General features: G+C 42.0%; 1 protein-coding gene across 11 annotated transcripts in view; it reads left to right on the top strand.

The window, feature by feature from the left end:
- The window catches only part of AFF2 (ALF transcription elongation factor 2), a 710,743-nt gene that overhangs the window by 363,318 nt on the left and 321,532 nt on the right, over positions 1-25,893 (top strand). For 2 of the 11 annotated variants that reach the window (XM_047715961.1, XM_047715966.1), the window contains exon 1: positions 17,815-17,867. The exons of 8 other annotated variants lie outside the window; for them this stretch is intronic. The gene's annotated coding sequence lies outside the window, so the exon portion shown is untranslated. Of the gene's footprint in view, positions 1-13,748; positions 13,857-17,814; positions 17,868-25,893 lie in introns of those variants that run through there. One more of the 11 variants, XM_047715963.1, reaches the window with a different exon arrangement.

Below are 25,893 nucleotides of genomic sequence, written 5' to 3'. Positions count from 1 at the left end.
ATCTAAATTTTGTTTTTTAAATACCATATTCCAACATGGGAAACTATGAGCACTTGGTGAATACATTGATTCCAGCACTAGGACAAGAAAAAAATATGTCTGGAGTATCTTTTTTTAAAAGATTTTATTTATTTATTTGACAGAGAGAGACACAGAGAGAAAGGGAACACAGCAGAGAGAGAGGGAGAGGGAGAAGCAGGCCTCCCACCAAGCAGGGAGCCCGATGCGGGGCTCGATCCCAGGACCATGGGACCTTGACCTGAGCCAAAGGCAGACGCTTAACGACCGAGCCACTCAGGCGCCCCAAGTCTGGAATACCTTGCATCATAAGTAAGGAAGTGCAAAAAGTTGTTGAGGCATGTCAGAAGGAAACAGGAGCCAACATGAAAAAGCACATAATGGTCAAATCTCAGACAGTTTGAACAATAGAATAAATAATGGTAGTAATGCAGTATAATTCATAGACTAAAATAAATCTCCATGAGGTCCTGCTGCTAAAGAAGAATAAATGAATGAATGATTGAAATACCAAGGCCCCATTTGTGAGAGACCATGGTATTATCATGACAGGAAAGAGCCACCAATGGATACTAAAATCTGTAGATGAACATTTTAAGGGAAACAAGATGTTAGCATGACCTCAAAATCTCCCCACCAAATTTTGATCAGTGGCAAAGGAAAAAAAAAAAAAAGAAAAATTAGCAATGTAGCAGATATCTCTTAAACTAAATGATGAAGGTTCCTTCGCATCACCAGTAATAATAAGATAGATGGACCTGATGAACTTCCTGAGGTGATGTGCCGAGCAGAGTAAGATGACTTTAATGTCACTTATGTGGAATTCTTGCCCATATGCATTACTTACATATAACCGTAATAAAACACTTGACCTTCTCAAATTGAGAGACCATGTACAAAACGTATTCATTGAAAGTGTCAAGATCATGAAACTTTGACCTTGAGAGAAAAGTATGGAATAGTCACAAACTGGAGACAGAAGAGACACAATTAAATATAGTGTAGAATCTGGAATGGGATCCTGTAATGGAGAAAAGGAGATTAGAAGGAAAACGATGAGATTTAGTGTTTTATTAATGTCAATTCCCTGTTTTGTAATAATTGGGATTGTAGTTACGTACGTTAACGTTGTGGAAGCCTGGGCAGAGGATGGACATGCATTCTTTGTACTAGACTTGCAACTTTTCTATAAAGTCTAAAATTTTTTCCCAAAATTAGAAAAATTAAGTCAGTCTTACAAAAAGATTCATAACACTTTCTAATGCCAGCCCACTTCCTATCAGCCCTCAAAATTTTCACTGTGTTCCCACATCTTATAAAGGCCATAGTATATTTTATGAATGGAACGCTTGGATCTTCCCTAAAGTTCATATGTTGAAACCCTGCCTGTGTGGTATTTGGAGATGAGGCCTTTGGGAAGTAATTCGGATTAGATGAGGTAGTGAGGGTGGAGCCTCATGAATGGGGTTAGTGCCCTTTTAAGTCTGTTGTTTAAGCCCCACGGTGTGTGGTAGCACATTTCTCACAGCTTCTGTACTATGCAAGGACTACCGATCTTTGTTCATGTAATACTAAAACTATACTGGCTGTAAGAAACACTTCCAGAGTTTGCATTACCTCTGGGTCATGATTATGAGCATCTAGTTCTCCTTGTACAATGTAAGAGACACGCACAGAAATGCCAGTTAACAGAGAATTCTGGTTGATACAATGCCATGAAAAAGAGTTTTTCCCCAGATGGAGATCCGAGTTCATGAGAATGAAATAAATCACTTGTTCTCTCTCTTTTTTAAAAGCATGAACTCTGAGGGCAGTTGACCTTGTTTCTGGGCATTACAAAGCTCTATTGTCCCAAGGCCCAGAGGAGAATTTGGCCTGGTGTGCCAAACACCATATTTAGGGTCCTGCGCATTTAGATGTGAATAAGAATGTTGAGGTCCTGCTATGTGCTCAGTATTTCAAGATGAGGAAACAGACTCTCTGAGAGGAGCACTAAATGGCCCCCATGCTCACTCAGCTTGCAAATGACCCTTTCACCTAGATCTCCTAGATTCCACAACCTAAGTTCTTTGCATTATCCCCCATTGTTTCTAGAATGGGGGTATGAAGTCACTTGAGGACACAGTCAGTCTAGACTTGGGGGACAACATCACAGCAGTATGCACCCGTACTACATACACACCACTCTTTACAGATCTTGCAGGAAGGCCCTGTACGTCACTGATATGTGACCTAATACAAACTTTCTTTCATTGTCTGAAGATTTAGATCAGTAAGTTTATGGCATAAAAACTTATTTTGTATTTAATCATAAGGGAACAAAACTCTTTGGAATGGTTCTAAAGCTGTTTTCTTTTCTCTTAAGCTACATGCGGAAAAGGTTTCCGGTAGGCCCTTGCCGTTTGATCAGACGGAGAGGAGGGTTTGGACTCAGGATGATTCCTACCAGTCATGTGCAGTTTAGGAATAGAATAAGACGAGCCTTGTAAGAAGTGGTTGCTGCCTCACCATCTTTAGAACTCCTGCTAAAAGGGCGTATTTAAAGTATCTTATAAAGGGGCAATTGTATTTTGTGTAATGGGAGCTCACCATACAGCCAGAATCCAGCCCTATTGCTTTTCCTGAGGTCTAAGAGTCAAGATGACCCCTGAGAGTAGGGTCCTCTGTTGGCACTGGCCTTGCTCTCTATCTGGTATTTGATTAGAGAAGTTGACAACAAAGCCATGGTGGGTTATTGGAGTCTATGGTCTGGCAAGTCTTGCTCCGGGAGTAACAGCCCTGAGTTCTACATGCCCCAGCATGTCGATGCACTTGTCCAGATGCAGTGATAAAGCTAACAAAAGGCTGTCCAATCAAAATTAATTTCAGTTTGATTTAAAATAAATATCTCTCTATCTACATATCTATATCTATATCTATATCTATATCTATATCTATATCTATATCTATATCTGTATATATACCAGTCAGTACTTTTCTATAAGGAATGGGATATGGGGTGTCATGAAGTCAGAGGAACACAGAATCCGTGGGAAATTCTGATTGCCTGGTGACTTTGGGGAAGGTGCCTGGTTCTGCAGGAGGCAAAGATGTTTGTTTGTTTTTTTGTTTGTTCGTTGGTTTGTTCTATTGGCAGAGAAGTTGGCAAAATATTCCAAACTGTTCTGTGGGCATATCTAAAGTCTGCATCTTACATTCTTGTCCTAAATTCAATCTTATTTTGTAATGGCATCTGTGTGTAAAGGTGCTTTTAACAATAGGAATGTTTAGTGCAGTGTAGAAAGTCTTTGAGCCAAATCCTGCCTTCGATGTGCACTTAAGTTTCCATTAAAGGGGAGTTGCAACTGAGCTCGCAGAGCTGTGGGTAAAATTTGAATTCTGCTGTAGGAAATCAGAGTATTAGAAGCCCGGATATAGAATTTCACTTTTCCCCATGCTGACATTGACTTTCCTCTGGAGCATCACCAACTAGTTCAGTTGTGATTTTTAATTTTTATCCACTAACCCAAATCTAGAGATACAAATCCAGGGCTTGGGGGGGGTGTCTCATATAGATTTGTGATATTCCTGAGGGTCTGTGAGATCTTAATCACCTTCATATTTTATTTATAAAGCAAATGTTTCTTGACATTTGAACATTAAATGGATTTTATTCAACCATGTGCAATGTATAATTTTCTAAAATCTCTGATTAATTTAATATGGGTGATTTTTGTTCTTTGATATGTGGCCTTAACTATAATTTACAACAAGCTATAAATATTTTAAATGCCATGGAAATGTGTTTTGGATAATAGTATTAACACCTGCCTTATATGCTAGTTGGGTTATATTAAGCTCTGAACATACATGGGTGTGTTTCTGGGATACCATTTGAGTGTTGTTCCATGTGAACTTGTGTATGTAATGACTGGTTGGATTATAAGGGGTTCTCACTATTTTCTTAGCTCTTGATCCAAAACCAAGGCTCAGTTTTGGGAATTTTATGGCAGCAGTCCTCCTTTTACACACTTTTAAATTTTTGTCAAAGCAGAACTGCCAAATCCAATCCTTCCCTGCTTCTGTGGAAAGGCAGGAGGAAAGACCACCTGCAGCCTGGAGAGGAGAATTTTCTGAGATCAGGGGCCTGCCCTTTGCTCTTCCTGCATCCAGCCTGTCCTTAGGAAGTAGGGGAAGTGTGAAGCACTTGCCCAGCTCTGCTGCTGAGTAATTAGAACATCGCTGAACCTCATTTCTCTTATCTATATACTAGGATTGTTTTAAGAAGTATTACACACAGAGAGTGAGGGAAGGAGGATAGGCAAGCTCCTGGTACATAGTATGGGTACATCATGATCACTGCTGTTGTTCCTTCCCTGCTGTGGATAATCCTGATTGGAAATGACTTGGTATTAAGTCACAGGTGGTAAAAATGGTCTGCGCACTGGCCATTTAGTCACTTGGATTAATGGCCCACCCACAAAGAGAATCGGGGTATCTGACTCCTAGTTTAGGGTTTATCCTACTTGATCATGGGCTTTCTCTATATTCCTTGGCAAGGGCTGTGCCTGTTGTTATGCATTTCCTTTCCAAACAATACAACAAAACAAAGCAAAAGAGAAAACTAAGGTTTTCACATGTAATGAACCTCTAGTGAGGGCAGATCTAGTTGTACTTCTCTTTTCTGCTTCCCCCTTTCATTTTGAGGGAGCCATAATAGTATGTGTGAAAGGTGTGTAGCTGCCTCTTTTGTAGTCTACCAGATTAGTGATTCATGGAGTCAGCTGGGGATCTATTCCTCCAAGTGAATTTCTGACATTCCAACTGCATTTCTAGTGGGTAACTTGCCAGGAGAGTCTTGTGGACAGACGTGCTGATGCGACTGACACACCAGGTACGAGCACAACCTGGCATTTTGGAAGTGGCATCAGGTTATCTCTGCACAGGGTGACACTGGCTTCAGCTGGTCCCGTCAGCCTTTGCAAAGTCCATGGTGTTAAGAGTTAGGATAAAATCTGTTTTTCATAAATTTCATTTCTCCCTATAAATAAATTCCCCTAAAAAGGTAATTCAGGGACCTTATTAAATGGTAAATACAGCTAAGGAAGAAAGAATACTTTGAAAGAATTGCATTGCAAATTCCAAGAAGAGTGGTTTATTAAAAATGTTTGAGGAGTGCCTGGGTGGCACAGTGGGTTAAGGGTCTAACTCTTGGTTTCTGCTCATGTCATGATTCTGCTATAAACATAGGAATGCATGTATCACTTTGAATTAGTGTTAAGGTAAATACTCAGCAGTGTGATTGCCGGTTTCTAAGCTTCTAGTTTTGACTTTTTGAGGAACCTCCATACTATTTCCCAGAGTGTCTGCACCAGTTTGCATTCCCACCAACAGTGCAGGAGGGTTCCCCTTTCTCCGAATCCTCACCAACACCTGTTGTTTCCTGTGTTGTTGATTTTAGCCATTCTGACCGGTGTAAGGTGGTGTCTAAAGTGGTTTTGATTTGCATTTCCCTGATGATCAGTGATGTTTAGAATCTTTTCACGTGTCTATTTACCATCTGTATGTGTTTGGAGAAATGGGTGTTCATGTCTTCTGTCCATTTTAAACTGGATTATTTTGGGGGTTTTGGGGTGTTAGAGTTGTAGAAGTTATATATTTGAAAGATTTTATTAGTTTGAGAGAGAGAGAGATCATAAGTGGAGGGGAGGGGCATAGAGAAAGGGAGAGGCAGAAGCAGAACCCCTGCTGAGCAGGGAGCTGGATGCCAGGCCCTGTCGAGGGAGCCGGAGATCATGACCTGAGCTGATGGCAGATGTTTAACTGACTGAGCCACCAAGGCGACCCATAGAAGTTCTTTATATACTTTGCATACTAACCGTTTAGTGGATATGTCATTTGCAATGTCATTTACAATATCTTCTCCCATTCTGTTGGTTGTCTTTTAGTTTTGTTGATTATTTCCTTCACTATGTAGAAGCTTTTTATTTTGATGAAGTCCCAATAGTTTATTTTTGCTTTTGTTTCTCTTGCCTGAGGAGACATAACTAGAAAATGTTTCTATGGCTGATGTCAAAGAAATTACTGCCTAGGAATTCTCTAGGATTTTTATGGTTTCAGGTCTTACATTTAGGCCTTTGATCCATTGAGTTTATTTTTGTGTGTGGTGTAACAAAGTGGTCCAGTTTCACTCTTTTGCATATAGCTGTCCAGTTCTCCTAACGCTGTTTGTTGAAGAGACTTTTTCACATTGCATTTCGCATTGCATTTCGCATTGCACTCTTGCCTTCTTTGTCAAAGATTAATTGACCATATAATCATGGGTTTATTTCTGGGTTCTGTATTCTGTTCTATTGATCCATGTATTTATTTTTGTGCCTTCCATGGTGCATTCTTGAGATGTAGCTTTCTAATTTATTAAAATTAACAACAACTAATGCTCTGGGACTGTTGTAATTTTGAGAATTCTGTACTTTGGAAGGTGACACTTCTAGGGAGGCATTTGAATTTTTGAAGGTAATCTCTTGGGAGGGGCTGGCTTGTTGCCTCCTTCTTCTGGATGGTTCTCAATGTCTTGCTGTCATGTCTACAATTTGTTGAAATGAAATACAAATTTAAGGTAGTACGTTTGGTGGTAAGCGTGAGTCTGTGAAAATTAGAAATATATTTGTGTATACGTATGCAGTATTAGTTTTCTTTGGCCGCTGCAATAAATCACCATATACTTGGTGTTTTAAAATAACAAACATTTATTCTCTGACAGTTCTGGAAGTTAAAAAGCTGGAATGGGTCGATAGGGCTGCACTCGTTCTAGATGCTCTAGGAGAGAATTTCTTTTCTAATGTCCTCCAGTTCCCAGAGGCTGCTTACTTTTCTTGGCTGTTGGTTCTGTCACCCTGACCTATGCTTCTACCATCCCTACCCCTTTCTCCTTCTCTGATTCTGCCTTCTTCTTCGAAGAACTTCTGTGATAACATTGTTCCTGCTTACATAATCCAGGATAATTTTCCCATAGCAGCACCCATAACTCAGTCACCTCTGCAGTCTCTTTTGCCATGTAAGACAACATAGTCCCAGGGTCCAGGGATTTGGATGTGGGCCTCTTTGGGGGACATTATTCTACTGACCACACATATGATTAACTTTGTACCTCAGTTTCCTCATTTGTAAAGGATGGACCAAAACACCTCCCACCTCCCCATGATCCTTTCTACTCTGAAATTTAGTGAGGGATTTCCCCAAAGTGCTTTAAGCACCTCAGGAATCAGTTTTGATATGAATAAAAGTGGTTAACAATGATGTGCTAGTTGAAATCTGAAACATGAAACTCAGCATTTTCTTGGGTTCTCACCGGCCCTTCCCTTTATTACTTGGTATCTCCCACCACGTTTCCACTGACCAAATGTGACTATGGTTATTCTCCTGCTTGTAGTCACTTAGCCCTTAATCCGTTTGACATCTTCTTTCCTGAGCCGTTTGAGGGAGCCTCCCTTCCATACCTTCCATGGTGCCCCCAAACTACTTCCGCATACTTGCCTTCCTTTGATTCCCAAAGTGTCCTCTTTCTTCAGACAGACTCAGACACTCACTGTACCCTGAGTGGGCTGTGTGAACTCCTAGCCCTGAGCCTCATGTCACCCTCTTTCCCTAGGCCTCCTTGGGTAGCCTCCCCATGTGGCAAGCCTCTGGTTTCAACTCATCGATGAAGCCTTGCTTGTCCACTCCAGCCTTCAAGGGTTTCCCTTCTATGAGCCCTCTGCTTGTTATAATCTATATGATTCATTTTGGCCACTGTTAGGGAGTATCTAATTTGGTCAATTATCTTTACGTGTCAATAGGTCTTATTTCTCCAAACAGTTAACATCTCAAGATCAAGGGCCATACCTTTCACACTGGCCAGCTCTCCACACAGCATTTAGCACCCAGTAAGCCTTAAATACACATTTCTTGATAACAGTGTGTGTGAATAGAGATTAGCTTTTCAGACCTTTTGTTCTGGGATTTATTTTCCTGTGCTATTAATCAGGCACTTCAGGCCATTTAAATATGTGGACATTTAATTTCTTAAGTTGCATACGGAAGCCTCCTCTGTCTGCTATAGAAAATTATGTACTGGTTCATTTTTCTGACTATGAAACTATATGAAAGCTCATGTAATTCTGTAGTAAGCTACACAGGCAACATTTTGTAGTTCTGACAATAGGGACTTTTTTTCAGCTTCCGTCCATATATCTGACCAAGCCCATCTAAAGAGCTCTCTTGTCTCTGGATATTTTCTCCCTGTTTGATAGGTACTCTCTCCCTGTGCTCTGTTTTTGTAAGGGATCATCTGTTTTTTGGTTTTGGTTTTGGTTTTGGTTTTTTTAGAGAGAGAGAGAAAGCATGAGTGGGGGTGGTGGCAGAGGGAAAGAGAGAGGGAATCTTAACCAGGCTCCACACCCAGCACAGAGCCCAATATGGGGCTCAATCTCATGACCCCGGAGATCATGAACTGAACTGAGATCAGGAGTTGGATGTTTAGCCGACTGAGCCACCCAGGCACCCCAAGTAAGGCATCATCTTTTTAATTTCCTCCAAAGATGCCCCCAATATGAGGCAGTAAACTCTCTATGAAAGCTTCTACCTGCCACCACCCTTGTTGCTGCCAAACTGAAAAGTATATACGGCCGTATTAGCAAAGGAATACCGATATTGTATGTGTACGAAAACGTCTCTAGGGGCTTTCAAAGTGATGAGAAGACATGATCTTTAGACCTGTCCCAGGTTTGTGGGTTCCATAAGAGGTGGATTTTTGAGTTGATAATTTGCCTTGGGGCCGACTGGTCACAGGAGGAAGCCAGCCCTGGATATTTAGTGCAACACAATTTTCTGGTTAGGAAGAAGAGAAAATAACCAAAATGTGCAAATATTTATGAGCTTAATGGTGAAAATTCCAAGTGATTTGAGGCCTCAGAAAATGGCCTTCCTGATCCTGTATTTTTTTTTTTTAATTTGATCCTTTAAAAGGAAGGGGAGGGAAAGACAAGGGGCTTGATTGTCCATAGACATTACAAAATAATCACCATATTTGTGTCAAAGCTGCCTTTTGAGGCTATAATAATGATCACATCACAAATTTTAAGACAGTCTTTCACTCCAGTTTCTAAATTGGAGAGGCTCTTTCCAGGACACTCAATGATGACCGTAAGGATGGTCTTTAGCTTTCATTATGGCATGCCTCCATTTTGTACCCCCTAATGTACAAGGCCATATAAATCAGATGTATGAATTCAGCCTTTCATTTATCATTGGAGTTCCCCACTTACCATTAAAATCCTTAATTTTGGGGGCGCCTGGGTGGCTCAGTGGGTTAAGCCGCTGCCTTCGGCTCAGGTCATGATCCCAGGTCCTGGGTTCGAGCCCCGCGTCGGGCTTTCTGCTCAGCGGGGAGCCTGCTTCCTCCTCTCTCTCTGCCTCCCTCTCTGCCTACTTGTGATCTCTGTCAAATAAATAAATAAAATCTTTAAAAAAAATCCTTAATTTTGAAGGCTCAAGTGGCCTACTGTGCTGGCAATTAGCCAATTGCAGGTGCAAAATCTTGAAGGCATTGATTGGGAGGTCTTGGTGGGAATCATCTTAAGAAGTAGATCGCTAATTATGCACTGGGGTATGGGATTTGTGAAGGGTAGGTGTAAAGAATAGTAAATGGATACAGAGGCCATTCCAGGAAAGAATTGCCAAAGCCAGTGAAAGTGAACTTGACATTGCTTGTCTGAGGGTTGACCTTCTTTGCTAGGCAAAAGAGACCCTTTATTTTTTTTTTATTTTTTTTAAGATTTTATTTATTTATTTGACAGAGATCACAAGTAGATAGGCAGGCAGAGAGAGAGAGGGAAGCAGGCTCCCCACTGAGCAGAGAGCCCGATGTGAGACTCGATCCCAGGACCCTGAGATCATGACCTGAGCCGAAGGCAGCGGCTTAACCCACTGAGCCACCCAGGCGCCCCAAGAGACCCTTTATTATAAGCCCTTCACAATAGAAATGGCCAGGGCAAAGTGGAAAGGGAGGCCATTAGAGGCGCACCATAGTGTTTCCACCAGCCTGTGAGAGCTCAGTAACTGTGCAGCTTTCTACCCCTCTCCATCCCTTAAAATCAAAGCCTGATGTTTGGGCTTGGCTTATAAACCCCGGCCCAATTTGTCCCCCAACTTTGCCTCCCATTAACCCCCAACCCCTACCCTATGGCTTCTGAACCCTGTACTCTAGTTTCCTGTTTTTCCCCCACCCAGGCTCTTCCCTCTTTCTGAAATGCCTTTCCCTGCTCTATACCCTTTGGCCAATCTGTCAAGAACTACTTTTTCAGATCCTCATCTCTTCTGATAAACTTGTCCAGATCCTGCAGCACCTTGTACCTCTTTTTTTTTTTTTTTTTTTTTTTTTGGTACTTAGGCCTGAATTAGAGTGATTTATGTCTCATTCATCTGTGTATTCCTATAAAACCTAGCCCAGTGTTTTGGCACCAATTCATTAAATTAATAACAGCCATATATCCAGCTTAGGAAAAACTTGGCATAAGAAAATCTGAGCACATTTCTTTAAATAAGATATATGAAGAGTTGAAACTCATTAATGACTTAATGAAGAGGCTGGGGGCCATCGGAGACAAAGAGCTGAATTGTTAGGATAAACTATCAATTGATGATCAGTTGGAAATGAAGACAAACCATTTTTAAAACTATAGTCAATGAGAAAGTGGCTCATTGACTGATGGTACTTAAATTGGCATGCCCCTTTGTAAGAACAGTGTCACATAGCCCTGTGACACTTCCAAGCTGTGTTCTGGTTTTTAGGTGGTTATGCCTTTCTGAAATATCTGACATTATTGTTGAAATTGATGGGAAGCAGCATTGTCCTTTGGAGGGAGAGCAGCATTTGTTAATGGCACTTGTGCATCTAATGTTAGGGGTCTGAGGGAACAAATGAGATCCAGTATTCCTCTTGTCAGCCCCTCTAAGCAGTGATCCCTGCTTGGCCTGGTGAGCCCCTCGGCCTCATCCCAGCCATCTGGATTTGTGGAAACCAAACTTATGAGTCAGCCAAATCCAAATTTCTGTAGCAGGTGATTTCTTGCACGGCTGTCTTTTGTTGGCTATCGATGTTCACTCTTTACTTTTCTTTCTGGGCAAAGAAAAAGGACTGATCATTTTCCCTGAATGAATGATTCTGTGCGAGAGATCCTATGCATTGCTATCCCATCCTTGCTTTCTCTTTTATTTTTTGTTCCCCAAACAGAAGTCCATTTCTGTTAACCAGAATAATTTTTTCTTAGCTCCAGTGATTTTTGTCATCAGTTCCTGCATGTCTGCCACGAGTTTATATGACCTTGGACACTCCTTGCCTGCCTTTATATGACCTTGACACACTTGCCTGCCTTTTCCTCCTGTCATTTCCAAGCCAAGGGAATTCAAGCCGTTTTTTGGTGAAGAGAGTAAACAAAAGCATGAAATGCCAGAATGCTCTCAGCGGCCAAAGATAAGACTCTTCTTAGCTCATGCGCCATTGTGGAGTCTCTTTGCAACTGGCTACCTTAGACACAGAAGGCGTATGATAAGTTGGGAAGAGTTATAAAGGAACTTTCCTTTGACAGTGTCATTCTGGGCATTTTAAAGTTTAGAGAGAGTTGTCTGTTATTACTGTGGCTCCACATCATAATCCCTAAAAGAAAATTACTATATGTGAAATTAAAACGAATTGTTCTTGATTTTCCCATCTCTGTTCTATTTGTGCCTTTAGGGGGCCTTCAAGGACTAGGAGGCAGAATATTATGAAAAGAGATATATTTGTTCTACTCCTGAGAAGGCTTGATGCTCTTGGCCTCGCCGCCTGTGAATCATCCTGTCTTTTCCTCCCTTGAAGGATAAATATGGCATTCATTCCAACCCATTTAGCCCATTATTCTTTTGTATATAAAATAGGCCCAATTAAGACATTCTTGTGTTAATTTCTGGATTCTATGTATGGCTAGAAAGAGTTTAAAAATATCCATTGCAGCAAACGTCTCAAAATGTTTCATGCATACTGAACGTACAGCCCTGCCCCCTCTTCCCCAACCGATGGCAATAATTCACCCAATCATGGAGATTTGCGATTTTCTGTTTTCCACTTACCTACATTAAGGGTCTGTCTATGCACAATCCAATATTTAGATGAAAACATGTGTTTGTAAATATCTGGGATTTAAACTAAAAGTTTCAATTTTCATCCAGATGTCTGGCATTGTAGAGACCCAGACTAGGAGTCTTCTCTCTCTCTCTCTCTTTCTGTCTGCGTTAGCTCATTCGTGGCTACTCCAATGCACAGATGGAAAGGGACACACTTCCTTTGTTCTTCTCTTGCTCATCCACTTCTGCCTCCCCTGCTCCTCCCCACTGATGTTGGGGTAGGGTCATTGCATTTGGAGGTGAGTAACTGAAATTCCATTTTGTGTCTGCCACTGGTTATGCCAAGTCATTAGACAAACTACATTTAGCCAAGACTGGAAGGTTCTAGATTTTTGGAGACTCATTGATATTCTCTTGGGATCTGGCTTCTCTAACATGGAAAATAAGAGTCCAGGGGTGAACGAGGACCCTGTAAATGCCAAGACTCCATTGTAACCCAAAGTTCTAGGGATTCCCTTTGTTCTACCCGGTATATAGATATTAATTGCTGATGGATATTACTGTGCCTGTGTGTCTTTTGGTATCTCTACTGGTTTTGAAGTTGTTTTGGCATCTTGTGGGGAAATTGTTAGAGTACACAATAACTGAAAATATGTTTCTTGAAATTTTTTTTAATAAAAAGACATTTTAAAAAACAATTCCATTTTCTTTATGTTGATGTTACAGTCACCTCACATTTATTTCTTATAAAATCTTTCATATATATATACATATATATGTTTCAAATTAATGTAAATAAAAATATATACCTTTACAATAAATTTGACATGTAAGAATCTCATACAAAATATCTACCCCCAAGATGCCATAATATTTGGTTACTAGAAAGATTAGCTTCTAGAAGAGATTCAATAGAGTTTCTCTGAATTATGATACAAAGCTTTGGATTTCAAAATGTTGCTTTATGTTAAAAGGTATCTTACGGCAAGGAGAACTTGATAAACCTTTAAACTGAAGTGACATCTAGTGAGAATATATAAAGTATATACAATGAACCTTCTTCCTTATTCATGCTCCCTTGTTCTCTCTCTCTCTCTCTAAACTCTCCCTCTCTCTAAATTATATATATAGAGAGAGAGTGATAGATACAGATTATTAGAAGAAACTGAAAGATATTTATAACCTGAATTCTATCCCTCCTGTAACTGAGTCTTACAAAAATTCTAAATATCTGTTTGAGTAATTAAACAAAACTCATTTTCTTACCTAGGGGACAATCGAAGTTTATAAACTTTGAGATTGAATGAATCTAATTAAAAAATCATACCATCTCATTCCTTTATGAAACTTTCCCTGTCTGATGACATCAGCAGAAATTGGTACACGGTAGAATTGACAAGAGGGCCTCATTTTAGATGGGAGGGTTTATTTAGTCATGGTTATAATTTTCTTGATGAAGAAAATAAACAAATTCTGCTACTAGAAGACATGGGTGAGTCCTACATTGGAAGAGATTTCTAGGCGAGATGGACACCTACTGAGCAACACTTCTGGAACTAACCCAGTTTGTTGCACCCTGTGTCTCACTGCAGTCCATAGGCCCAGGCACTGTTGGCCAGCCCATCAGGAGGAAAGAACCACCCAGGCCTCTGAGGCAGTTTATGTGTTCAGAGGCCAAAACCTGTGTGGGAACACTCAAGGACTCTGGGGGAATTGAGGTGAACATTGTTTTTTCCTATCTCTTCTCTGGCTGCTTGTATTCCGTTTTTCTTCACTAAGGCCTGTTATTCCTCTCAGAATCCCTCAAGCTGGGGCTTTGGGAGGATTCTCCAAATAGCCCTAAATACAATCCCTTTGGCTTTCAGAAAGACCCTATAATATGTCCTACAAGAGCCCCTTCTGACCTCTCTTATCCTCGGGCTGCAGACTTCCTTGCAAACAGCTCAGGAGCTAATGGTGGCAAAGCGATGCCAGGAATGGTGGGCGCCATATGTGGGGTGTGGCCTTGCTCTTGAGGCAGGACCAGAACAGGGACTTCTGAGCAAATATATGGCTGAGCCCTGAGCTTGTGTTATACAAACACAATCCTCTGACTGCCCCCTTCGACTTCTTGTCCCACATAGCTCCAATGTATTTGGTATACCTACTTTTTAGCAGAGCTGTTAATGAACAGTTTGAGAAACACGAGTTTCACCTTTTATTCCTGCTGCTGATCTTCTATGAGGCTGTAGGGTGGCCAGAAGAGGAGGGGTCAGTGGAAGAGGAGCCGTCACATTGATCTGAAACTTTTCTGTATTGCTTATAACCACATACTCCACATACACATTCTGGAAACAACCACTTGGGGGTGCCTTGTTGTATTTTGTGTGTCTGAGTTACATAGAGAGGTCAAGGGGATGATACATGCCTAAATATATAACATTTGTTTTTGTTACCTTGCCTCTATGGGTGACTTTTGGCTGCTATTTCACATTAGGGATAGGTGGTTTTCTGAGTTCTGTGTTATCTACCAGCACATTTTTGTTTGCCCTAGCAGTTTTGCACAGAAATTCTTAATTGGGATTATTGTCCTGACAAAGCATTTTCCTCAGTGTGATTAGAAGTTCATCATTTGAGAGAGTGACGGTAATTACCATCTCGATGCAAGCCCTTTTGTGTTTTGCTTGGGAGGACTAAGTCCTCGACACACCACTAAGATGAGCATACAGATGTAGTTAGCATCATCAAACCCTGGAATTTGGGCTGGGCAGAGTTGTCACCAAGACAGGAGTCAAATGTATTCATTTTTCTTAGGGAATAATGCCTTGGGCCATCAGTTGTATAAAATAAAGCTTATCTGTCATTCCTACTCAGTGATCTAGCATGTGATTTTTCTTAGGAAATCCATATATGGTGGTTTGTGGCTGGTAAATGTGAAGGGAATAAGCGAGGTGGCAGAAGAGTTGGGTTTGTAATAAAAATTGTTTTCGTGTTTTCAAGAATAACCCTTTGTCATACCATTCTTGTTCATAAGCTATACCTTAGAACTCCCCAAAATATAAGACCAGGATCTTAAAAAAAAAAAAAAAAAAAAAAAAACACTATCTTAATTTGTTCACTGGAATTATAAATTGGTGCATTTCATCTTATCTGATTAATTTCAGAATCATTCAACATCCCCAGGTTTCAACACAGAAAATAGCCATATCGTCTCTTTTCGGTTGTAAATTAGATTGGCCTTACTCTGAAAAGACGTCCAGATTGGAAGAGCTGGATTCTAGTCTCTCTGACATTCTGATCGTGATTTGTGACTTTGAGCAAATCGGCTCACACATCTCTACTGGGTCTTAGCTACTCTGTCCCTAGTGGGGCTCTTTTTTTTTTTTTTCCCTCTCTAGGAGGTTTCAGAATTCTGTTTTCCCCAAAGGAAAGCCATGCCTGTCTAGTCTCCAAATTTTAGCCAACTGTCATAACCACTCATTTCATGAAAACCTTTATCAGAAGTGCCAACTCATACCATAAAGGATGGATGGACAATCTCTTCTTTTTCCTAGTATGCCCTCCATTGGTGGTATTAGTGAGTATTCACACACTTAATGACACTGTCAGAGCGCAAAATAATGATGGAAAACACTCTCAAGGAAGAGCTGTCCCAGGCTTTAAAAGCTTACAAACCAAACAAGTGTATGAATTCAGAAGAGGCGATCTCTGGGAGCTGTCTTGGTCTGGCTGCTATAGAAGTGTTGCAGAAACTAAGGGCTGACATTTTCTGAATGTTGGTACTTGTATTAGAGCAGAAGCCTTTTGGATGAGATTGGGGCCAGTGGTTGGTTCACTAATCCAAAAGTCAGTTAGAGCAGGGAAATATTGAAAACCTATAATATATAAAACATTCTACATTTATTAACATGCATTTTATACACACACACACACACACATAGATAGATAGATATAGATAGATAGATAGATGAGATTTATTTATTTATTTTAGAGAGAGTTGGGGGAGGAGCAGAGTGAGAGAGACTCCACACTCAGCATGGAGCCCCAAACAGGGCTTGACATGGGGCTCAATCTCACCACCCGAAGATTGAAACCAAGAGTTGGATGCTTAACCAACTGCGCCACCCAGGTGCCCCATGTATAAAATATATTTATTTACTAATTTTGGTGGTCTTTTAAAATGTATTATATATAATATAATATAATGACATACAATATATGGAATAATACGTCTCAGGAGATCAGCACTCTCTCTTGGTGAATCACTACCCCTCTCTTGCCCTCGCTTTCCTCACATGTAAAAGAAAGTAGCCACATAAAGTGTTCTTATAACTAACTGCCAGTGATTTTGTTTGACTCTCATGAAGTAGACCATGTGTGGTCATTAATATGGAGAGAACCACACCACAGACTTGGTTTTTGAAACATTTGAGAGGCTTAGAGCTTGAAAAAAATTGTTTTTCAGGCACCCAGCTGGCTCAGTTGGTAAAGCACATGACTCTTGATCTCAGGGTCATGTGTTTAAGCCCAACATTGGGCATGGAGCCTACTCTGAAAAAATTCTTTTTCTTAAGATCTGTATGAATGGGTGTGTCTTGAAAAAAATGAAATGATATCGTTACATGTTTGAGTCCATAGTGGCTAACTCGGTGGTTGGCACAGGGGAGATATTTGCAGAAACTGACCGGAGGAAGAACAGAACTATTGGAAAGTTTCTTTGAGTCCTTATGTTTTACAGAAGTGTATCAATTCTATTGGGTAGTTCATACATATATGTCCTGTGCAAACATTTGAATAAAGATGTCCTTTTTCACTTGGTCTGGAATGAATGATCACATGTTTAAAACCACCTCAAATAATTTGTGGAACATGGAGAGTTATAACTAGATAGGTAAGTAAAATAATACAAATAAACAGATGACCTCCATTGGGAAGACTTAGTGAGATGTTAGTCCTTAACGGAAAAGAAACTGTACCTTTTGAGGTGTCTTCAAGGCTTCAAGGGACACACTAGACCCACAGTCCGCAGCAGAAGCTGCTCTTCTCTCACCCAGCTCCTTTGGGAGCTCTGCTCTTTTCACAAGGGGTTTCATAAGTCAGCAAGCACGTGTGCCCTTTAAAGCCTACAGGGTCAGTGGAAGGGCTGTGATAAGCTGACAGATAGTGATTTTGTAAGTGCAATTTGACAAATGTCACACATTTAATTTAGTTCTTAAGTTGTTTCTAAACAAGTAGCTCTAGACATTGCAAGGTAATGATAAATACCATAGCATAGGTGTTTTTTTTTAAGAGCCAAATCTTTACAATTTCTGATTTATTGGGTAATTCTGAAGTGTTGAGAAATGCATCTTCTAAAGTTAAGCTTTTTTGAATCCACAGAGGTGTTACAACCCTCAGCCTTCCCCCGTCACTGCTCTTAAACTTGTCACCAGCCACCCTCTTTGGGGATTCTCTCCTTTACTGCCAATGTATCAAAAAAAAAAAAAAATCTTGTGCACACAAAACTATAATGACCTAGCTCTAAATGTATTTGATGACAATGTGACATTTTAATTTAATTTTATTTTAAGATTTTATTTACTTGAGAGAGGAAGAGTGTGAGCAGAGGGTAGGAGCAGAGGAGGAGGGAGAGAATCTCAAAGAACTCTGTACTGAGCAAGGAGCGTGACCTGGGGCTTGATCACATGACCTTGAGGTCGCAACCTGAGTCAAAATCAAGAGTCAGATTCTCAACTGACTGAGCCACCCAGGTGCCCCTGGCATTTTTTTTAAAGGCTTTGCTTTCTTTTTCAGTGCAACATTGAAGTTGCCTCCTGCCTTTGAAAGTTATGTAGCCATATTACCAGCATGACTTTGCATTCTGTACCTGTGTCAGTATACCTTATATGGCCTGTGCAATTCACAGTTAAGTTGCTGATCATAAAATGATGAGTTACAACTCATTTTTACATTTTCCCCTTTATGTATACATACACTTTTTTTAAAAAAAATTATTTATTTATTTGACAGACAGAGATCACAAGTAGGCAGAGAAGCAGGTGGAGAGAGAGGAAGAAGCAGGGTCCCCACTGAGCAGAGCTCAATGAGGGGCTCGATCCCAGGACTCTGAGATCATGACCTGAGCCAAAGGCAGAGGCTTAACCCACTGAGCCACCCAGGCGCCCCATGTATATATACACTTTTTTATAGAACAATAATGACCAGAGGGAAAATAAGAAAGACTAGGTTGTTCCAAATAAATGTATCTAGTATTCACTTCTTTTTACATTTCTTTTTGCTCACACATCAATAGAATTTATAACGTCAAATAACATTCACTGTTACGTTCAATGTAAGACAAATTACCATTGTCCAAAGATAGATGGTAGGGCATCTGAAATCCAGGTGGGGATTAAAATCTCACAAATCCAATCCTATCTCCCCTCATTCCCCATGATGATGATCCTTTTTCCATTTGGAAATTATCTAGATCTTAAAACTGTATTCGGAAACATCGATGGCTTAAGAATGGATTTCTGCAAACTCCCAGAGGACGTCTGAAATTTGGTTTGTACTTAGCCAATAGCACAAGTGAACATGAGAAACCCGCAGCAACATTCAAGTCTCTGTGTATGAGCTCCATTTTATCCATTGGTTTTACCCTTTGCGTGCTAATCAGACATAGTGGCCTTCATGCTGTATCCATATGGCAGGCCTCTGAGCAGTTTGCTTGGGAGTAGGAGGGACCTGCCACTTCTCATCAACTCCGTCCTTGCAATGTGCTTTCTCTGTGGCCTTAGCTTGTCCACAGGGATGAGCTACTCCAAAAAAAGGGAGATCTAACTTGAGGCTCCCCACCCAGCAGCCAGAGCTGGTGGTTAGCCATGAACACGGACCTCTAGGCATTGAGCTGCAAGACAGATGCCTCTGTGACCAGTGTGACTTGTGGAATTGTTATCTTGTCAGTGACAGATGTGCTTAGTGGTGCTGACTCTTGACCCCCTTCTCCCCCTAAAAAGGCCAAAGGAGCAAAAGGAAACTTCAAAGAACAGGAGAGTTTGGTCACCCCTTGCAGGCCCAAAAGAATACATACTGTAATCAGCCTCATTATCCATCACATTTTGCCTTGCACTTAATCAAACTGCATTTCGTTTCGTGATGTGGTGCTGCCTGTCTCTTCCTCCTCTGGACTGGACATCAAAGGATTCAGTTCTTTCATTTCCCTAGTCTTATTAATGTGCTGTTAAAAAAAAATCACACTTTCTTTCCACCATTGGAGAAATGTCTTTGTTCCTAAAGATAGAGGATCCTTCAGCCAGTCTGACTTCGAAGGAGAAGTAAAATGCATTAGTTCAATTTAAGCACGAAAGACCGTTATCACCAATGACCTGTTTCAGCAGGGCATATCATGGGGATTAATGACAGACTCAGGGGAGCTGATGACCCACAGCAAAACCAAAGGGCCATTAACCCCCATCAGTCATTTAATTCCCAGGGAAAACCCATTCAGAGGTAATTATTACTGTTATAACCTGAAAAAAAAAAAAACAGAGGTGCATGAATTACATTAATGAGCTCTGATCATTTTATTTTATAATGTTAGTCCAAGAATAAGTAGATGGACTTAGAAATGTGAGTTTCCTTTTTTAGTTTTCAAGGAAATATTCTTTTGGAAACAATAAGAATTGTTTGGCCCACAAGTTCAGTGGACTCCCTCCCCTGTTCTGTGCTCAGTTCCTGATCCCAGATGGCATGGACTGCAGAGACATTGACTTCAGGCTGTATAGTCCTAGAGTGGCCTCTCTGGACCATTTCCTTTCAGTGGGTTACTTGTGCTCAGAGTAGGGAGGAGGAATTGGAAGCCAGACAGGCCTTCTGCTTTCCAGCCCGCCACCAACTCTCTGCCCACTATGGGAGCAGGGTCAGCTCTGTCTCTCCATCCTTCCTGCCCTATCCCCTACCTTCAAAAGTGTGAAGTGGGTGCCTTCTGTGCACCAGATGTTGTAGTTTACCAGGATGGGACAGATGCCAAAAATACCTCTAGATCAATATAAAGGAAAAGGAGATTAGCTGCTAGGATTCTGAGATGGAGGAATTCACTAGTTTCCTCAGACTGCTGTGACAAATTACCACAGACTTGGTGTCTTCAACAACAGACAGTTTTCCTCTCATACTTCTGGAAGCCAAAAGTCTAAAATTGAGGTGTCGGAGGGCCACACTCCCTTTGAAGCTTTGAGGCGGCAATCCTCCTTTGCCTCTTCCTGCTTCTGGTGGTCCCTGGTGCTACTTAGCTTGTGGGTACATCACTAAGGTCTCTACCTCTGTCTTTGCATGGCCTCTGTGTGTCTCTGATCCCTTTCTGCCTTTCTTTCATAAGGACCTCAAGTCATCTGGAGATCCTTAATGGGTGGCATATACACTACAAAAATCCTTTGTCCAACTAAGGTTACATTCACAGGTTCTGGCTGGACATATCTTTGGGAGGTCACTGTTCAACACATGACAGGGAGCAAATTCTATCTGTATCGATAACAAGGGGAAAGAATCAGAAAGAGGAAGCAAACTGCTTTTAAAATAGTCGCCCCGAGAGAACCATAATTGGAAAAGTCATGTATTTGCTCAGAGTCATCCTACTTCATTTGGCCATTTGGAAAAACATATTTGCATTAGTGGGTTGCTTCCTCTGGTGCATATCTTAGCTTGGCATTATAAAAAGATTCACGGCGCTGCAAATGCGTGGGCTCCTTAGAGCCAAAGTGGTCATGTCCATGCTTAAACATCAGAGCAAGAGAAGGTAGCTATGAGATATTCCTTTAGGAGTGCAGTCACAGTGCTTGTAGATAATGATATGCTAATTGCCGTAAAGATCCAGTGACAGTTTCTTCAAGACTTTGCTGCCTTCTCTGGATTGATGTAACACCTGCATTGTAGTGGAAAACGAACTTCTCCTCGGCAGATAAACTGTGGCGGTCTCTAGCAGGCACCTCTTGGAATGCTAAGCTGTTGTTAGTTTTGCTCTAACTTCTCTTGGATGTGTTGGCTGGCATTGCCCATAAGGATGAGCCTTTGCAGCAGACATAAATGTAGTTTTTGAGAATTTTCATCGTCCCAGTTGATAAATTGAAATAAAAGACGCATTTCCTAAACTATGTCCTGTTTTAAAACAATTATCAAAGGGCATCGAAACCTCTTAGAGAATACTAATTGCTCTCGCGTTAGTCACGAGTTTGTGGTGAGTGAGTGTGTGAGTGTATGTGTGCACATGGCAGGGGGTGGCTGGGAGGAATGGGAGGTGATAACCTCCCTGGACCTTAGTTTTCTCATCTGTCAATGAGGGCACAGGACCAGCTGACCTCTGAGAGTACTTTCAAGTGTAAATATTATAAGCCCCTAATATTGTGACTAGAACAGCAACAGGCATGCCTAAAAGTTTGAGATAAATCCTTATGTGCTTTCAGGTGGCAAGTTGTTAGTTTAATGAGTCAAAACTGAAAAGTCAAATATGGGATTAATTGCACAATTAACCTATTCCTATTAGTTGATTGAAACAAATTGTTTATTAAATTAATTTCCAGTTGGTAATATGTAAATTTGTAATTGAATTAAAATCCCTCTGTATTTTCTTAACACAAAAGGCACATTGATATATAGTTTGATGAGTGAAACATAGCAGATGCTAAGAAATCAGCTCAGCTGCAAGAATGATGATCTCTTACCAAGCTCTTTGCAGAGGGAGAGCTGGGCCAAGCATCCAAACCCTCTCAGAACAGTGGGAAAACAAGAGTTTTCTAGAATGTGCACTCTGTGGTGCACTGACCAGTGAGTATGGCTCACGCTGTCCTCCACGAATTTGAAAAATCAGCATTTCAGAGATGCGGAGGCTTTTCGAGATCATCAGGCTCTCTTCCGGTTGTCTGAATCAGCAGTTGCTTTTGAGTCCCTTTGGGTGAAGTCAGACCTTCCCCTATGTCCCCTGTCCCCCTGTTGGCTCCTCAGAAGGCTGCTCCTTCTGCCCCAAGACTGCCCTTCAGAAGTTGAAAACCAGAGCCCCTGCGTGCCTGGAGCCTTGTCTTTCTAAAGCAAAACATCCCAGCCCTTTCAGTCAGGGTCCACAAGCTTGTGCCAGAGCCCCCTCTGCTTCCCTGGAAGTTGAGCACATTCCATTTTGCCGAGCACTGAGCCCTTAGAAATGTTCCCTGTGGGGAGTCAGGGTGACCAATTAGACTTTTTCCTTCAAGGCCTTTGTGCAGGCCTGGGAGACTCCTTGAAGAGGGGGCAGGTGTTTCCTGCAAAACATCCCTAAGTAGGCATTTCCCAGCAGGCATGAGTCCCTCGCTGTGCTTTGAAATGCATGGAGAACCCTATGGGGCATTTTGGTTCCCATTTTCTGGGTAAATGACTGGGAGCAGTGGTCGGGGTGATACCAGATACATTTGCACTTGCCTTTATACTGTATTTCTGGGGTTATTTTGCGGGGTGGGGGGATGTATTTCTCTGCTTTGTTGTCCTCAAAGCCTTCCCTCATTCTTGCAGGTGGGAAATCCACAGGTGACCTGGGGGCACTCTCCAAGCTGTTTTCCATGCTGTTGCCAGCCTGCTCTTCGGTCCCCATCCCCCGCCCCACTGTAGACCCAGGTGTAGAAACTGTCTATGGGACTTCCCTCCACTTCCCACCGTCCCCATTCCTGCTGGAGCCTGGGAGCCATGAAGGGGTCTGGCAGACATATGACCTCTCTTGCCCCTCCTCTGCCGAGTCCTATCCCCTGGGCAGCTCCTGGCTAACCTTCATCGGTCCTCTCTCCTCACTGTTCGGCAGGTCTCTGGTTCGGCCTGACATCTTCTTCATGGCTGCCATTCCAAAGCTTTCCTTTCTCTGTGAGCCTTGTCTTCCTCCCGTCTCCTAGCTCTGAGCAGTTGGACTCATCTTCTTGTCACCGCACCTCTCCAGCTCTTGTCACTTTTTGCCTCAGGAGAAGAGTCCTGCCCTCCCCGCCATCCAGCCCTCAGTCTTGGTACACTGGAGCTTTCTCTCCTCTTTACGTCAGTGTTGAGGGTCCTCCTGGAGGGTTATATTTGCCTGAAGACTCACCCCCAGAGAAGCTGCAGCCTGAATGCGAATCAGTCCCTTCTCCATCTGAGAACATGTTCATGCTTAAACCCAGGAAGGAACAAGGACACGGAGTCCTGATTTTGCTAAGATTGCTTTGGGGAAGTTTTCAGAGAAAGCAAAAAAGATATGTATGGCTGTCAGACAGATCTGACTGGAAAAGATACTACAGCAAGACAGTTTCAGATTGAGGTCCCCTCCTGCTGGGTGAACACATATAAAGAAGAACTGGGAAGGAAGAGGGGCCGGGTGAGCTGTGGGGACCCTTCTGCTGAAGAGTTCCAAGATGCAGGATGGATAGGGATTGGCCAGAATCGAGGTGTTGATGAGAAACTCTGTCCTGATGGGCTTCCAGAGGAGGAGCTGAGGAGGCAGATAGAAGCCGGCCTTGCAGCCTCTTGTGTTCATGAGGAGCACAAGGCATTCTGCCAAGGCTCAGACCTGCTATGGTTCAGGCCTCTGCCTCCATGCAGCGGTAAAGGACCAGATACGGCACAGATAATAATGTCATGTCTTTGTGTCTGTTTTCAAGCCTGCCTGTGTGAGATGAGGGATTCCATTGAAACGCAGCCATCATTTTGAGTTTCAGTGGCCTATGAACCCAGCAGTGAATGACCGAAAACTAATTTCTCTTTAACTTGAATGCTAACTTAATAATCATATAAATACCTTCATGTTTAATGCTTAGGCAGAATTTCATTAAAATTTCTTTGACGTCAAGCCAAATTTTGAAGTGAATTGGAACTGGTTTGCATTTCTTAAATTGGTCTTTCTTTGGAAATAATGAAAAAGTGTTAGATTCTTGGCCAAATTCCAATGACTGTGACTCAACTTGTTAAAGTTAAATTTTAATATTTACACATTACATAGTATAATATTTATACTAGGCAACAGATTGGGAGTGTGGAATTCAAAATAGGATACACTTTGCCTTGGAATTCCAGCATGGTAACCATTACCCCCCCCCAGAACCTGGGGATTATCTAATGCCCAGGCTGGGGCAGCTGAAGCAAACGGTTTTGAAAGGTAAACGCTGCCAAGTGTGCAGTTCTCGCTTGTACTCGTGTGTTGGGTTTCATGGCACTGTGTACTTTGTATACTGGCTGATCATTGATTTCTGTCTCATTGAGATACTTGTCCACCAGGGTAGAGGGAGTAACCAAGAGGTGAATAGGATCACAGAAGGACTCTGGAAATGAACCCCTGCAAACACTGTGTTTTACATGTGAGGAAACTGAGGCCTCAAAGAGTGACATAATTTGCTTGAGGTCACCAAGCTAGTTAGTTGTAACTCTGAGATGGAAACCCCAGTCTCCAGACTCCTATCCGGGGAGCTGTACCACTCCCAGCAGGAAACCCTCATGCACTGCCTGAAGGTTATATATTTGTTGCTGTAAAGTACGTTCCAGGGTCAGTGGGAGGCTGGAGGGCAATTGGATGATACATTTGTTCCTTTCTTCTTTCTTTGCTTACAATAGAAAGCAGGGTGAGGGACATAGGGAGAGGGAGGGAGAAAATCTCAAGTAGACCCCCCACTGAGTGCAGAGTCCAATGTGGGATTCCCATCTCACCACCTTGAGATCATGACTCACGCCAAAATCAAGAGTCAGCTGCTTAATCGACAGTCAGGGTTCCAGGGAAGCTGTGAGAAAAGAGCTCAGGTCCAAAGCCAAGAGGGGAAGGATTCAGCATAATACCCTTTCTCCCCAGTCACAGCCATGCATGAATAGATTGTCAGGCTAACCCGTGAGAGTGTTTTGTTACTGAGTGGAGGGTTGGACAGTTGACCCCAATGACTTCTGTGGTCTTTTCTATTCTTTTTTTAAAAAAGATTTTATTTATTTATTTAGTTAGTTAGTTAGTTATTTCTTTGACAGAGAGAGATCACAAATAGGCAGAGAGGCAGGCAGAGAGAGGAGGAAGCAGGCTCCCTGCTGAGCAGAGAGCCCGATGCAGGGATCCCAGGACCCCTGGGATCATGACCTGAGCTGAAGGCAGAGGCTTTAACTCACTGAGCTATCCAGGCACCCCGGTCTTTTCTATTCCGAAATGCTCTGGTAGAAATCTTCCTCACCCCTGAGTTGTGGATGCGCCTGTGTGCCCACACTCATGGACCGTTAGCTTTCACTGCAGCCCACAATTCAGCCAGACCATTGGGTTAAGAGCCTCATGTTGTGTGTACAAGACAACATTGAGGCAACCAGTTACAAAAAACACATTTTGTCACTCACTTGGCTGTTAGTCGGCCCCTCTTATTTTATTTAATAACTCTCTCTGCTTTGTGCCAAACCATGGGCTTTCCTTGGAGGGCTTCCAAGTTACTTCTCTCTTATAGTAATCCCACACAGTCTGGAATATGACAGCCTTTTCACATGGAGTGGGTTGCCTATAGACACTAAGGCCTGTTTAGTTTTTAGTGATCCAAGAGCATTTGAAAGCAAATTTCCCAAACACATTTTATCAGCTCAACCTCCTGTTTACAAACCCCTGGAGTGGAGGAATGCCCCTTTCATTTCCTCAGTTGCCTGGCCTTTCTCTCCCAAAGCAGTGAGCTGGGAGCCCCGAGTAGGGGTCAGGGCACCTGAAAGGCAGCACAGAGAAGAGAGCACTAAATTAAGAATCAGGACTTGGGCTCTTGTCCAAGTCATAGATGACACTGGGCCACCCAGTTCCCCTCTTTATGCTTGATC

The sequence above is a fragment of the Lutra lutra genome, chromosome X (genome assembly GCF_902655055.1).
Source record: "Lutra lutra chromosome X, mLutLut1.2, whole genome shotgun sequence".
Lineage (NCBI taxonomy): Eukaryota > Metazoa > Chordata > Mammalia > Carnivora > Mustelidae > Lutra > Lutra lutra.
Note: the sequence above shows the minus strand (reverse complement) of the source record. Positions and strands in the feature narration are given on the sequence as shown.